The sequence below is a fragment of the Euphorbia lathyris genome, chromosome 2, assembly GCF_963576675.1.
Source record: "Euphorbia lathyris chromosome 2, ddEupLath1.1, whole genome shotgun sequence".
In the NCBI taxonomy this organism is placed as follows: Eukaryota; Viridiplantae; Streptophyta; class Magnoliopsida; order Malpighiales; family Euphorbiaceae; genus Euphorbia; species Euphorbia lathyris.
Window position 1 is genome coordinate 127,843,444 of NC_088911.1, and position 14,322 is coordinate 127,857,765.

The following is a 14,322-nucleotide window of genomic DNA, read 5'->3' on the forward strand; positions in this document are numbered from 1 at the left end:
CTACCGCGAGGGGGATCGCGTGGTCTATATCCCTTATCGCGTTTTTGTACAAGGTACTTTTTATTTCCAAGTTGATGATTTCTTTTAACCCTTTGCAGGGGTGATCCTTTATCTCAAATCGCTGCAGATCGGGAGGCTAAAGCCTTAGCGAGAAGGAAGAAGCGGATGGCGGGAACCGCCTCCGTTGTAGGGGCGGATTCTTCTGGAGGAATGATTCCTTCCATTGAGGCGGCTTCTCCTGTAAGGGCCTCCGTTTCACAAGGTCCCGCTTCTGCCTCCGAGGATCTTCCTTTGACGAGGAAGCGGAAGATAAGTGCGGATACAGAGTCTTCTCGTCCCAAGAAGAAGAACACCTCCGTGTCCCTTACTGTTGGCGGTACACCCGTATCCGCCTCATCCAAAGGAAAGAGCAGTACCCCAATTCATGAGGTATCCTGATCTATTCCCTCTTTCTATATTGCTACTTTTTTCCTCATGAGCTATTTGCTGTTCTCTTGATATTTTTCTTTACGCCTTTGCAGCCAATTCCCGACATCAGCGGATGGTGGACAAGGACCTTTGGCATGGCCGTGAGTTTTTCTTGCAAGGACATTGTCTCTTCCATATGCAATGTCCTCGGGCGGCTTCCCTATGCTTCCCGTGTGCGCGAACAAGTACCGCTCCCTACCGCCGTGGAGGGGATCGAGAAGCGTTCTGTAGAGGTATATTGTTGCTTGTCATTCTCTTTCAAGGATCTTGCGTCCATTGTAACCGCCTATTTCTATTCGCCCTTTTTTATTCGTGAGCCGTCTTATATGCAGATTATCAATTTTGCTGAGGGCATTCTCCGAAGGGATGCCGAGCGAGCCAAGGAGTTGGAAGGTCTTGTTACCGAATTGGCGACTCAGAAGTCGCTTTATGATGATGTCCAAGGGAAGGTGAAGGTCCTAGAAGGCGCCCTTCAGAAGGCTGTGAGCGAGAAGGAGGAGGCTCTTAAATCTCTTCAGGCTAAGTCCGATGAGCTGCGAAAGGCCCTCGATGATCTAGCTGATTCCAAGGAGACACAAAAGAAGAGGGCTGAGGAAATTCTGGCTGAAGACGGTGCCTGCATCTACTGGTATGGGGAGCGGATTCATGCCGCTTATGAGCATGGACATCAGGGTCTCATACTTAACCGCCCCAAGGTTCCCATCCCTGAAAAGGATTTAACTGAGAAGTGGGACAAGCTGGAAGCCGAGGATGCTGATATGGATGAGGTACTCCTCTTAGATTGGAAGAGTTTTCAGGAATCTCCAATTATCGGTGAGATCCCTACCTAGAATGCAGAAGAAGGGGCACCGCAGGACATCTCTCAGCCTGAGCAAGAGGTACCGCCCTCTGAAGCAGTTATTGATTCGAGGGTTGAGGATTCGCTTGAAGTAGATCCGCCCACTGGAGGAGATGAGGGAGTCGCTGGAGGCGAGGAAAGCAATAGGGGTGAAGGAGAGGAAGCCGTAGCATAGTTTAATTTATATTTGGACTTTTTGTATGTAACAAACTGCCCGTATATATTAATTTTCTTTCACTTGCCGCTTTGCCTTGCCTATACGTGCGATTATTGTCACTTTATTTTCATGTATGATCCTTGCCTTTTGCCGACTTCATACTTGTAATTCTTCATAGTAATTTTTGCTTTCGCTAGGGTGGCCAAACCCTTTTTGCCATTTTTGAGTACTCGTTTATTCGCTTAATTTTATGCCTTACTCTATTATTTTTCTTTCGAAAATAATATAATCATAAGGTTAATCATAAGGTTATGCGAGTGATGCGTAATCATGCATCCGCCTTTCTTTAATAGGCAACACATTTATGTGTTTTTTGAGTTTAACCCTAAGGGTTTTGCGAGTGATGCATAATCATGCATCCGCCTTTCTTTAATAGGCAACACATTTATGTGTTTTTTGAGTTTAACCCTAAGGGTTTTGCGAGTGATGCGTAATCATGCATCCGCCTTTCTTTAATAGGCAACACATTTATGTGTTTTTGAGTTTAACCCTAAGGGTTTTGCGAGTGATGCGTAATCATGCATCCGCCTTTCTTTAATAGGCAACACATTTATGTGTTTTTAAGAACAATCCGCATTCGGGCGTAACATATTGAATAAATGTAATAATTGAATACCTTTATTGATAAAGAGAAAAGGTTTATTATATAGGTACACCAACTGTGTGGGATCAAAGCCTCATTAAAACCTTTTATCAGAAAACCCAATGGGAAAAACTCATAAAAGGAAAAAGAGTACTCGCCATTTCCTCGAACTACTCGGCCTTTTTATATAGGCGTAGATTCTCTAGATTCCAGGTGCGCGGGAGCTTCTTTCCGCTCATTTCTTCTATTTCAAAAGTGGCTGGTCCCAGCTTCTTGGATACTTTGTATGGTCCGATCCAGTTGACGCCCAGCTTGCCTTTGCCATCTCTAGATTGTATTTTATCCGCTTTTTTCAAGACCAAGTCGTTCTCGTTGATTATTACTTTTCGCATTCTTCTGTCATGATATTTCTTGATTCTATTGCGGTATACTGTCATTCGCATGTAAGCTTTTTCTCTTCGTTCCTCCACAGAATCCAAAGCATCTCTAATGTTGATAGGATTTTGTGTGTCGCAATAATAAATTATCCGATCTGTGGGCGACTTGATTTCAACAGGTAGGACTGCTTCGGCTCCATAAACTAGCGAGAAAGGTGTTTCGCCTGTTGCTGCCTTTACAGAGGTTCTGTATGCCCACAACATATGGGGTATCTCATCCGCCCAACCTATTTTTTTGTCTCCTAGCCGCTTCTTGATGCCTTGAATCATGGCCCTGTTGGTAACCTCCGTCATACCATTCGATTGGGGATGGTTTACGGAAGAAAAATGATTTTTGATCCCCATGCTTTCGCAGTATGCTTTGAACTTGGCACAGTTGAACTGGGTGCCATTGTCGGTTATAAGCTTTTGCGGGATTCCAAATCGCATGATAATGTTCTCTCGTAAGAACTCGATCATTCGCTCAGGTGTTTGTGCGGTTACTGCCTCCGCTTCTACCCATTTGCTGAAGTGGTCAACTGCGACTATCAAGTACTTCCTTTTCTTTGTCGTTTCTGGGAATGGACCCACTATATCGATTCCCCATGTTGCGAATGGCCACGCCGTCATTATAGCGATTTGTTCGGCTCCGGGAACATGCTTTTCATTCGCATGTATTTGACAATTGTGACATTCCGCAACCATCTTCTGGGAATCTTCCACCACCTTGGGCCAGTAGTATCCCATTAGTTTGACCTTTCTTGCCAACGCCGCCGAAGCTTCGTGCGCGCCACAAATTCCTTCATGTAATTCTCGCAGCACGTAGTCTCCTTCGTTGCGACTAATGCATTTCAACCATGGACATGTGTACGATTTCCGATACAAAGTTCCATCCCGAATTGAGTATCGAGCTGACTGCCCAATTAGCTTTCTGGCTAAGCTCTTATCAACCGGTAAATCTCCCTGCTCCAGATATTGGCGAATGGGCATCCGCCAATCTTCATCATCTTCCAATTCTTCGATGACCATAATCTGATCGACCTCGAATGCTGGTGCCGATTTTATTTCCAAATTGCATGCCTTTTGACTCCATGGTTCTCTACTTGCCGCTGCTTTTGCCAATTCGTCAGCCTTTGCATTTTGGCCTCGCGGAACATGCACCATCTCCCAAACGACTCCCTTGTGCGTTAACTCTTGTGTCAATCTGCCGACTACCTGATGGTATTTTACTAGCTCCTCTTGTTTCACCAGATAATTTTTTGTGATCTGGTTTATCATGAGTTTGGAATCGCTGTAGATTACCACTCTTTCTGGGGTGAGTTCATTGAGCAACTTTAATCCGCATATCATTGCTTCATACTCTGCGGCATTATTGGTAGTTTTGAAAGTTAATTTTGCTGCATAGCACATGCGAATAACCTCCGGGCCCTTGATGACGACTCCCAGCCCAGCTCCATCTGTAGATAATGCCCCATCTGTGTACATGCTCCACTCTTCTTTTTGTGCCTTCAGACATTCATCGTCATCCCAGGTGAATTCGTTCACGAAATCGGTGAGTACTTGGCTCTTTAGCGCTGGTCTCCCTTCATAGCGAATATCGAATTCTCCCAGGCGAATTGACCATTCCATCAACCGACCGGATGCGTCAGGTTTCTGTAATACCTTTCGCATTGGGATGCCAGTTCTCACAATGATAGTATGCGCCTGAAAGTATGGTTTCAATCTAGCCGCCGTGGTTATCACTGCGAGGGCCATTTTGTCCAACTTCGAATACCGGAGTTCTGCATCCTTCAGGACTTTGCTCACGTAGTACACTGGATATTGTTGCCCTTCTTCTTCTCGCACCATCACAGTGCATATCGCCATATTGGTGATGGATACGTAGAGAAATAAATCTTCTCCATCCTCCGGCCTACTCATTAAGGGCGGATAACACAGTAATCGCTTTATCCCCTCGAATGCTTCTTGACAATCCGGCGTCCATTCAAAGGACTTGGATTTTTTGATGGCATTGTAGAAAGGTAGACATCTCCTAGCTGAGCATGATATGAATCGCCCTAATGCCACTAACCGCCCATTTAGTCTTTGTACTTCTCTTATGCTCCTCGGCGTTTTCATCTCCATTACTGCTTTAACCTTCTCGGGATTCGCCTCAACTCCCTTGCCGCTAACAATGAAACCCAGGAACTTTCCCGCTCTTGCTCCGAATGTGCATTTCTCTGGGTTCAATTTGAGGCCATATTTGATTAGCACTTCCAGGATTTCTTTGATATCCTGCGGGTGGTCTTGCATTTTCTTGCTTTTGATGATCATGTCATCAACGTAGATCGAGAAGTTCTCGCCGGATTTGTCTGAAAATATCTTGTTCATCATCCTCTGGTATGTTGCTCCCGCATTTTTCAATCCAAAGGGCATCACCTTGAAGCAATAAGTCGCCTGGTGAGTTATGAACGATGTTTTGATTTCATCCGCCTTCTCCATGGGTATCTGATGGTAACTGGATTTCACATCGGTGAATGATAAAGCTTCATATCCTGCAGTTCCATCTACCAATATATCAATGTTAGGAAGCGGATACATATCCTTCGGACATGCCTTGTTCAGATCTTTGAAGTCGACGCACATTCTGTACGTTCCATTTGGCTTTTTGACTAGCACCACATTGGCTAACCACTCCGGATAGGTGACTTCTCGAATTGCATCTGACTTTAGCAAATCCGCCACTGCTTTTTCAATCGCCTTTTGCCGCTCAGGAGCATGTCCTCTCTTTTTCTGTCGCACTGGGGTTGCACCTTTGTCTACATTCAAACGATGGGTTGCTACGTCTGGACTTATTCCTTTCAGTATTTCATTTGGGGCGGCAAATGCCGACTCACATTGGACCAGCACCTCGGCAATGGCTTTCTTCGTTTCTTCGGGGAGGCCCGTCGCTATTCGCACATTTTGTCGCTTGAGATGGCGAATAGTTCCGTTTCTCCCAATGCTTCCGCTGGCAACTTCTCCTCTACCCTATCTTCCTCGTCTGGCTTTGGTTCAAGTGACAATGTATAGGCCTGTTGAGATACAAGTTGATCACCTTCAACTATGACTCGCCCTTGGTGTGTTGGTAAATGTAATGTTAAATGCTTCATTGAGATGAGCGACTCCGTTTCTGACAGGAATGGGCGTCCCAGAATTATGTTGTAGGCCAATGGGAGATCAACAATTGCGAATTCTAAATCACCTCGCCATTTTAGCTTTTTATCGCCCATTTCTGCCTCCAACACCACCTGTCCACTTGTTTGAGAGGATTGACCCCCAAAACCTGTTACATCCATGAATCTATGTTCCACTCGCTCGTCATTAATTCCCAACTTGTTGAATGCAGTCCGAGTAATAACATTACAAGAACTGCCAGTATCAATAAGGACCCGCTTGACGTCCCATCCTTCTACAGCCATTGTAATCACCAAAGCATCCGCATGCGGCTCCGTGATTCGCGCGAATGAGTAATTGAGGGCATCCCCCTATGAGTGTTGCTTTTTCGCTGTTCACGGCGAGCTCTTTTTGTTGGAGGCTCATAGATCCCGCCGGCTATCACGTTTATCACTCCTTTTTTCTGCTTCTTTTCGGGCCTTGCCTCTTCTTCATGTGGTAACGTTGCTTTCTCGTCACTAGTCTCCTTTCGTACAAATTGATTCAGCTTGCCCCTTTCGATCAGCCTTTCAATCTCCTTCTTCAATTCATAGCAATCGTTCGTGTCGTGGCCGTTCAATCTGTGGAACCTGCAATATTTGTTAGGATGTCGCCCCAAACTGGTTCGACCTTTTACCTCGGGGAACCGCACATCCTTCTTCAGGGGGCTCTTTTCGATCCAAAGTAACACCTCCTGGCGAGTCGTGTTTAATGGTGTCTGATATCCGCCACTTTGAAAGGGGCGATCGCCTCTTCGAACAAAATTACTTTTGGACTGGGTCTGGCGCCGATTGTCCGAAGTGGATCTAGCGGCATCTCTTTCTCGCCGGGTTTGAGCCCTATGTTCCCTGTTGACATCATCCACTTCCATGAATTCCTTTGCTATTTTCATGAGTTCGGCCACTGTGCGCAGCTTGTTGCGGATGATTTCCTCCCACGTACTCCAATCTGTGGTTCCATCTGCCATGATGTTGCGGATGCTCACGATATCCGGGTTTTGCAATCGCACCAGGATATCGTTGAATGCGACAACAAATTCCCTTAGGGAATTATAGTTCCTCTGTTTGATCTCCTTCAGCTGCCTATCCGTCACATCCGCTGCCTTACAGCCCACAAATTTCGCACAGAAATCCCGACTATATTGATGCCAATTGTGAATAGATTCTGCGGGTAAAGATCGAAACCAATCAGATGCGGCTCCGCCCAAAGTTGTCGAGAATAACCTGCAAATGATGCTTTCACTCGCTCCTGCAACATCCATTAGTTCTCTGTAGTTCCTGACATGAGCCTCAGGATCAGAATTTGGATCCCCATAGTATTTAGGTATCGCGGGCGCTTTGATTCTGTGATCTGGAATGAATTCTCGCAACGAAGGGGCAAAAGGTGAATCGCTCTGGACCTCTGCTCTCGGCCTAGGCGAGTACCCCATTCGCTCCATCATGCTTCATAATTGATCTTCTAAGTCAATATCGGGTATTCGCCGGACTTCTTCCATCCGCTACTGGTGAATTCTGGGTGGCATCCACCCGCCCATCGGTGTTGAGACGTGTGCCTGTTGGGGGACTAACCGCTGTCCCGTTATAGGATCAAAGTTCCATGTGTGCTCTCGCCCAGGAGTCATCAACTCCGAATGTCTGTGAGGAAAAGGTTCCACTTGCTGTAGCGGAAGAGTGCCTTGCACTCCTGGCAACGGTTGGGATGGCTGCCAGGTCGGATGTATCGTCGTAATGAGATCTGGGTGCGAGTAGTTGCTCGGGTGGCTGTGTGGGTTTGTGCGACTACTCTAGCCCACTTGATTTGGCGCCTGAGATGGCTGCGGGAGGGCCGATATGACAGGGATAGTCGGTGATTGTGTTGAGATAGCCACAGGTTCTTGAGGAGCAGCCGCCACGGCGGTATTGTGTTCGGCGAGGGCAGTTAGTAAATTAATCATTCGATCTCCAGCCGCCTGGCTCATGTTCGAAGCCAAGACTTGTCCTGCCATCTGCACGAAATCACTATTGGACATTTCCATCTCAGTTTGCACTTGGACTTCCAATAAGGGACTCAATTGTCCCGAAGGACCCGATGAGCTAGGCACCACAGGCTGTGTACTTGCAGGTTGCGAATTCACAATCCGTGGTCCCCTGGAGTTCATACTGGTTGATCTAGTGGTAACGCCGGTCGTTCGTGATGGTTCTGACATGTTCTTCGTGTACCTTTAACCAAATGTTGGTAAAAAAGATCCACGCTTACCGCACCAATGATAACTTGCCGGATCCGATTTGATATTCTCTGCCAGAGTTACCTGCAAAATAGAACCGGAGACAGGATCTCCGGGAAAACTCTCCGACGATCAAGTCAGTTTTTGTAAGAAGGTTGGTAATTTGACAATAGTATTGCGGGGAAAATTGTGAGCGTACCTTTTTCCCTCGTTCTTAAGGCCTTTTATAGGTGTTTTTTAGGTAACCGCCGAGGGCGGTTACTCCTTAGTGGGCCACGTTCTGAGGGCGGTTCCCCCTTTTTAGGCCATGTCCCTTTCGTGGCTTTCATGGCAACGAACGTGGTTCTGAGTGGGAGTCTTGATGCTCCGTTTAGGAATTCGGGGCGGTTACTCGCTTCACCCGTTTCCGCTTATTCGGGTCCCATTCGGGGCGGTTACTCGCTGCGCCCGCTTCCTTTATTCGGGTCTCATCCGATCTTAGACCATAGGTCTAAGTATGGGCTGGGCCTGCGAAATGAGTATGACCCGGTTTAGCCTCGCGGGTCATCAAAAATCAATCTCAATTATAATATTTCAGGTTAGTGAGATCAGAAAATAATACCTCAAACAAATCACCTTTTCGCCATTATTACTATTGTAGATTTGTTATCTTTAATTTGCAAACTGTTTGTCCAACTACAATTAATTAATATTTTACTCTACCATATTACAATAATTTTCATATATCAAAAAAAAGAAAAAAAATGAAAAGAATGATATCTCAATACTTTCCAACAAATTCATGCTCTCGATAGCAGTGGCGGAGCCGGGACTAAAACCATAGGACACTTTATTGTATGTAGAATTTTTTTCGTACGAGTTCCTATTACAAATGTATTTATATATAAAAGTTGTTTTTTTCCAATATATTCATTGTTCACTAATAATTGATTGAGCTAAAATCTAAAAATACCTAAACATCAACGATTCATTTCAATCAAAATCCCTAAATATCACTAATTCAACTCAATTCACCAATTTAATTGAATCAAAATTCCTAAATATCACCAATTCAATCCAATTTAATTCTCCAATTCAATTTAATCAAAATCCTTAAAACTCTATCACATTAATAATTCAATTTAATAAAAACCCCATAAAATTTAAGTTCAGAGATAGAAAAGGTAATCTGAAAAGAGCCTCTCTTATTTTAAGTTCAGGGATGGAAAGGGCAATTCGCTCTTTCCATCCCTTATTGCTTTTAAATAAGAATGAACAAAACGACGTCGTTTTGTTCATTGTCATTTTATTAGAAAATGATGGAAAAGATAATTTGTCCTTCTATCCCTTACTACACACGAGGAACTTCTTCTTTCTCTGTCGCCATGACTGGAGAGACTTTAGCCATGGCAGCCCTTAGCGAAACCAGGATTAAAAATCCCTCTCATAGGGTTTTTGGTGGGATCGGAGAGTCGGTCGATTCTTCTCGTCTCCTAGCTCCACCCCTACTTGATAGCGATATGCCTAAATTAAAAATTATTTATGTATATAGAAAAAATTTGATAAATTATAATTCAAGAAACATTTGAAAAGATAAATAGAAAAAGAACTGGAATATAACTTATTCTAAATTGATTACCAGCGTAAACTTTATCCTATTTTTTTTAAAGAAACATCATTTTGTCTTAAATAGTTACTCGATCAAACTAGAATTCAAAATGAATATGTAAACAGCCAACATTTGAGTTTGACTGTAAATTAGTATTAATCAAATTTATATTACAAAAAATATTTGTTCATTTTTTAAATTTAATAATATAATAATAATTATATATTAATTTAAAGTAAATAATAATATATTTAAAATTTAATCTATAAAAAGTAACTAATAAATAACTGACCCAAATATAAATTAATCCACAGAACGAGAAATTTTACAGTACTCCGGGAGTAATACTCCCATCCAATCAAAATCATTTTTGAATCTCACTACATGGGTATGATTGGTGGAAAGAGAAATATATATACACGTGTCATGGATTGATTGGTAGGGAGTATTACTCCAGGAGTACCCTAAAATTTTCCCCACAGAACAATAAATTAATCAAAATATAATTAACAGATTCTAATAACATTAATTATTTATTTTTATTAATGAGCTCTGTTGCATTTAAGCCAAAAATAAAATATTCCTGTCCATGAAATCAATGAGAGTTTAGATGTGGTAGTAAATAAGACACCATAGGATATGAGTCAGCAAGCTATTATACAAATTAAATTTAAAACACCTAATAAAATAAAATAAATTATGAGGCTTCAAGTTGCTGGAATGACGTGGACTCCTCATTTTCCACGTCAACTCACAACCATTTTTCTTATCCACATACTCTGTTTCTCCTTGTTCAAATTATTGGTTTGTAATCATTCTGTTTATGAACAACTTGTAAATATTAATATAATTTAGCTTATTTTGAAAATTGAATAAAACTGTATTTTCAAAAACTAAAAAATAAAACTTAATCAATAGTAAGTTTTGATTTTTAAATGGTAGTTTCAGCTAAATGATAATTCTTTTAAATTTATTTCAACAAATTTATGTTCAGCAATAGGTCAAAACATGTTTTTTTAAAGTAGTTGCGTTCACATGAACTCTAATAACCACGTAAATTTGGTCATTCACCGTTAGATATAGGCGGATTAAAATCTTAAGGTGCAAAACATCCTAAGGTTTATATTTAATCCGCCTATATCTAACGGTGAATGACCAAATTTACGTGGTCATTAGGATCCATGTGAACGCAACTGTTTTGAATGATCTCTTTCTTTGAGATTCAAAATTTATTTAAATTAAATGATAGTATATAACTAATTAATATTTTATAGATATATGTGGATTTGTTTTGAAGTTGGGTTCTGTTTCTAAAATTTTCAATTCTAACTCTTTTTTTTTTTTATGACAGCATCTCTTATATTAACAGGTTACAGAATATCAGCACTAATATAAGAGAATAGACAATTAGGAAACTCTTCTAACAGGACCTCCGTTTGAGAAAGGGATCTAGCCCACGCCGCTAATTGGTGAGCTGCATTATTCGCTTGGCGACGCTCGTGAGCCCAGCTGATACTGTCAAAACTTCTACCCATATCCAAGATATCCTTTAATAACACACCAAGCCAATTGAAACAAACCTCTTCTTTGCAGATCATATTTATAGCTTGGATAGAGTCTGAAGCTAATAAGACCGTTAAGAATCCTGCCTCCCGTGCTAACTTGAGACTGTATAAAATTGCTTGAAGCTCCACATGAAGGACTGATATAGAAGATCCCATTGGTCCCCCTCCTGACATAAGCAAGCCTAAATTATCCCGGACCAAAAAACCAAAAGTACTACTATTATTCCTTGGATCCACAGCCGCGTCACAATTTATTTTGACCGTACCATGAGGCGGGGGCAACCATTTAATCTGCAGCACTTCACCTTCAGGCTTTGATAAATCTCCCTTCGGATTATGTTCCCCGCCAATGGCCGCACCAAAATCAGAATGGACAGCAGCTCCATTAAGCACATTTAACGCACAATCTGCAGTTTTGGATGGACCCATATGCAGCCCCTCATGATAAAAACGATTCCTCTCAAACCAAATAGCCCAAATAAAGCAGCAAAATAACGATAATTCCATTAGACTCAGCTCCATGGATACATTAATCATCCAATCTAGGACAGTACTCCCTGGGACTCGATAGACTTTAATGGGTAAACCAGAAATTTTCCAATAATTCCTTACCTCAGCACAGTCCCAGAACAAATGGAGAAGTTCTTCAAATTTTCCACAAAATAAATAGTTTGCATCAATAGCAATCTTCCGTTTGATAAGACTATTTTTACATGTGAAAATTTCTTTTCCCAGACACCAAACAGTATGGATAATTTTAGGGGGAATCTTTAGTTTCCAAATCAATTTCCAAAATGGAAGGGGAGCATTGGATGAGGAAGCTCTGTCAATTGTATCCTTACCCATAGCCTGAGCCAGAGAATAACCAGCTTTAACCGAATAATCCCCATTTTTGGAATTGAGCCAGAACACAGAATCTTTTGTGTTTCTCCTACTAAGGGGCATCCGGAGGATAGCAGCAGCAACCTCCTGACTACAACACTGATTAATAACTTCAGTTTTCGAGGAGAAACTGTCAAAATCAATGAAGCTAGATACCAAGACAGAGGGGGGTTCATTTACAAAAAATAGTGGCCTATTGCAAGGCACACCGGGGATCCATCTATGCTTGGTCATGTCAATTGTATGCCCAGTTCCCACTCAGCAGCTTCCTTCCACAATGATTTTCCTAGCCTGTAACAAACTTCTCCAGACATAGCTCGGTGAGTAGCCACATTTTACTGATAGGATATCTGATCTTGGGAAGTATTTGTGTCGAAATATTTGTGCACATATAGACTCAGGTTTCTGCAGCATTCTCCATATTTGCTTGGCTAGTAGAGCCAAATTAAACGCATATACATTCCTGAAGCCTAGACCACCTTCAGTTTTGGATCTACCCAATTTCTCCCAACTCAACCAATGAATAGAATTTGACTCGGCTGCATTATTCCACTAGAATTTTGCCATTAATTGTTGAAGCTCATAGCAAAAAGATCTTGGGAGTAAAAAACAACTCATAATGTACTGTGGAACTGCTTGAGCAACAGATTTGATGAGAACTTCCTTTCCGCCTCTAGAGAGCCGTTTTTCTTGCCAACCACATATTCTCTTCCACAGTCTCTCTTTCAGAAAGCCGAATATTGCTTTTTTGGATCTGCCAACGACAGTGGGAAGGCCTAAGTATTTTGAAAATTGTCGCACCTCCTTCACACCAAGAATACTATCAAATCTGCTGTTAGACGAGGTGCCGCGGCCTAATCTCCCGGGCGGACCGGGGGGTGGACACCTCATGGCGACGTAAGCGGTGATTGGCGCCGAAAGCAACCAATCGTGGAATCAAGCTGCTCGGCAGGACCGGAGCTCGGAGTATGGAAGAGTCGCCACCCACGAATGGGAAAATGAACACCGATCCCTTGCGGGAGACCGGTGAGGGTTCGGAAAACTTAGGTACGAGCCGAGAAGGCTAGCTCCTTTCCGGAGAAAGGCTACTAGGCACCCCGACATCGCTCGGTTATGAACCATCGGCCTCCTACTCAGCGTGTTAGGCGATAACGGACTAATCGCATATTTCTTTAAGTTTAAAATTCATTTGAAACCTTTTCTTTCTCGTTTTGAAACCGTTTTGAGCATATATTATTGAAAGCCATTTTGGTAAAGAATCATCCATTTTGCATAAATTTATAAAGGAGATAGGGGGAGAAGGGAGAATTGATTTATTTTACAGTGTGTCTTATGCTTCGATTCACATGTTAATTCTACACTAAACTCACTCCCCGAAAACGAGTTTATTTACTTGGTTCGTACCTTAATCGCCGTTGGAACGATTTAGGTACGTTTCAAAACCCCGTTTATTTATGTGGCCTCTACTCGAACCGCCGTTGGAACGACTCGAGCGTTTAAAGACGTGGAATAAAGAATTTTAACCCGAAAACGTGGTTAGGCATACAAGTCAATTTACTTTGTGCAAATCATTTAAGAAAACGATTCAAAACTCTATTATTTACGATTAAAAGCTATTTTAATTACAAGGTTCGCTTAATCCGTCGTTGGAACGGACTAAGGTTTTAAAACATGATGTTTTAAGAAATGGTTTAAAAATGTCAAGAAAACGTTATTTACACTTTAGGAATATCTAGAAAACTTTAAGTTTAAATAAGCAAATTAAACTCTCTTTGTGTGATTTTACTTTCCCCTTTTCACTCAATTAACCTTTAACATTATCATAATTACAACAATAAACCAATTAAACCAAAATTCACCAAGTAAAACACATTTGGAATATATACATATATACAAGAATAAAATAGAAATACATATATACATAGTTTTATCTAAAAATAGGGATATATCTATAGATGAAAATAAGTAAGAAATATTATATGATATAACAAAGAAAGTGAAAAAGAATACTAAATATAATACCTTTTTATTCTAATTCAAAATATGTAAAAACAATGAACCAAGTTTATAAATGGGAAGAATAACTTTTAATTTCCAAAATAGTTTTACCCTATGATAGCTAATATAATTCAAATGCCAAAAAAACTATATATGTACATATGTACTACTTTATAACATTAAATCCAAACGAATTAAATTTCAATACGAAATAAATAACTATATAGTACATAATAAATAGTTATAGGATTTAAAAAATATTTTTTATAAACATATTACACAATAATATACATATATATACAAGTAGAAATGTCAAAAAGTGGGGAAAGGAGGGTAAAAATGGTGATTTTCGGTTTCCAGCAGATTACCGACGGAAAATCCGTCGCCAAT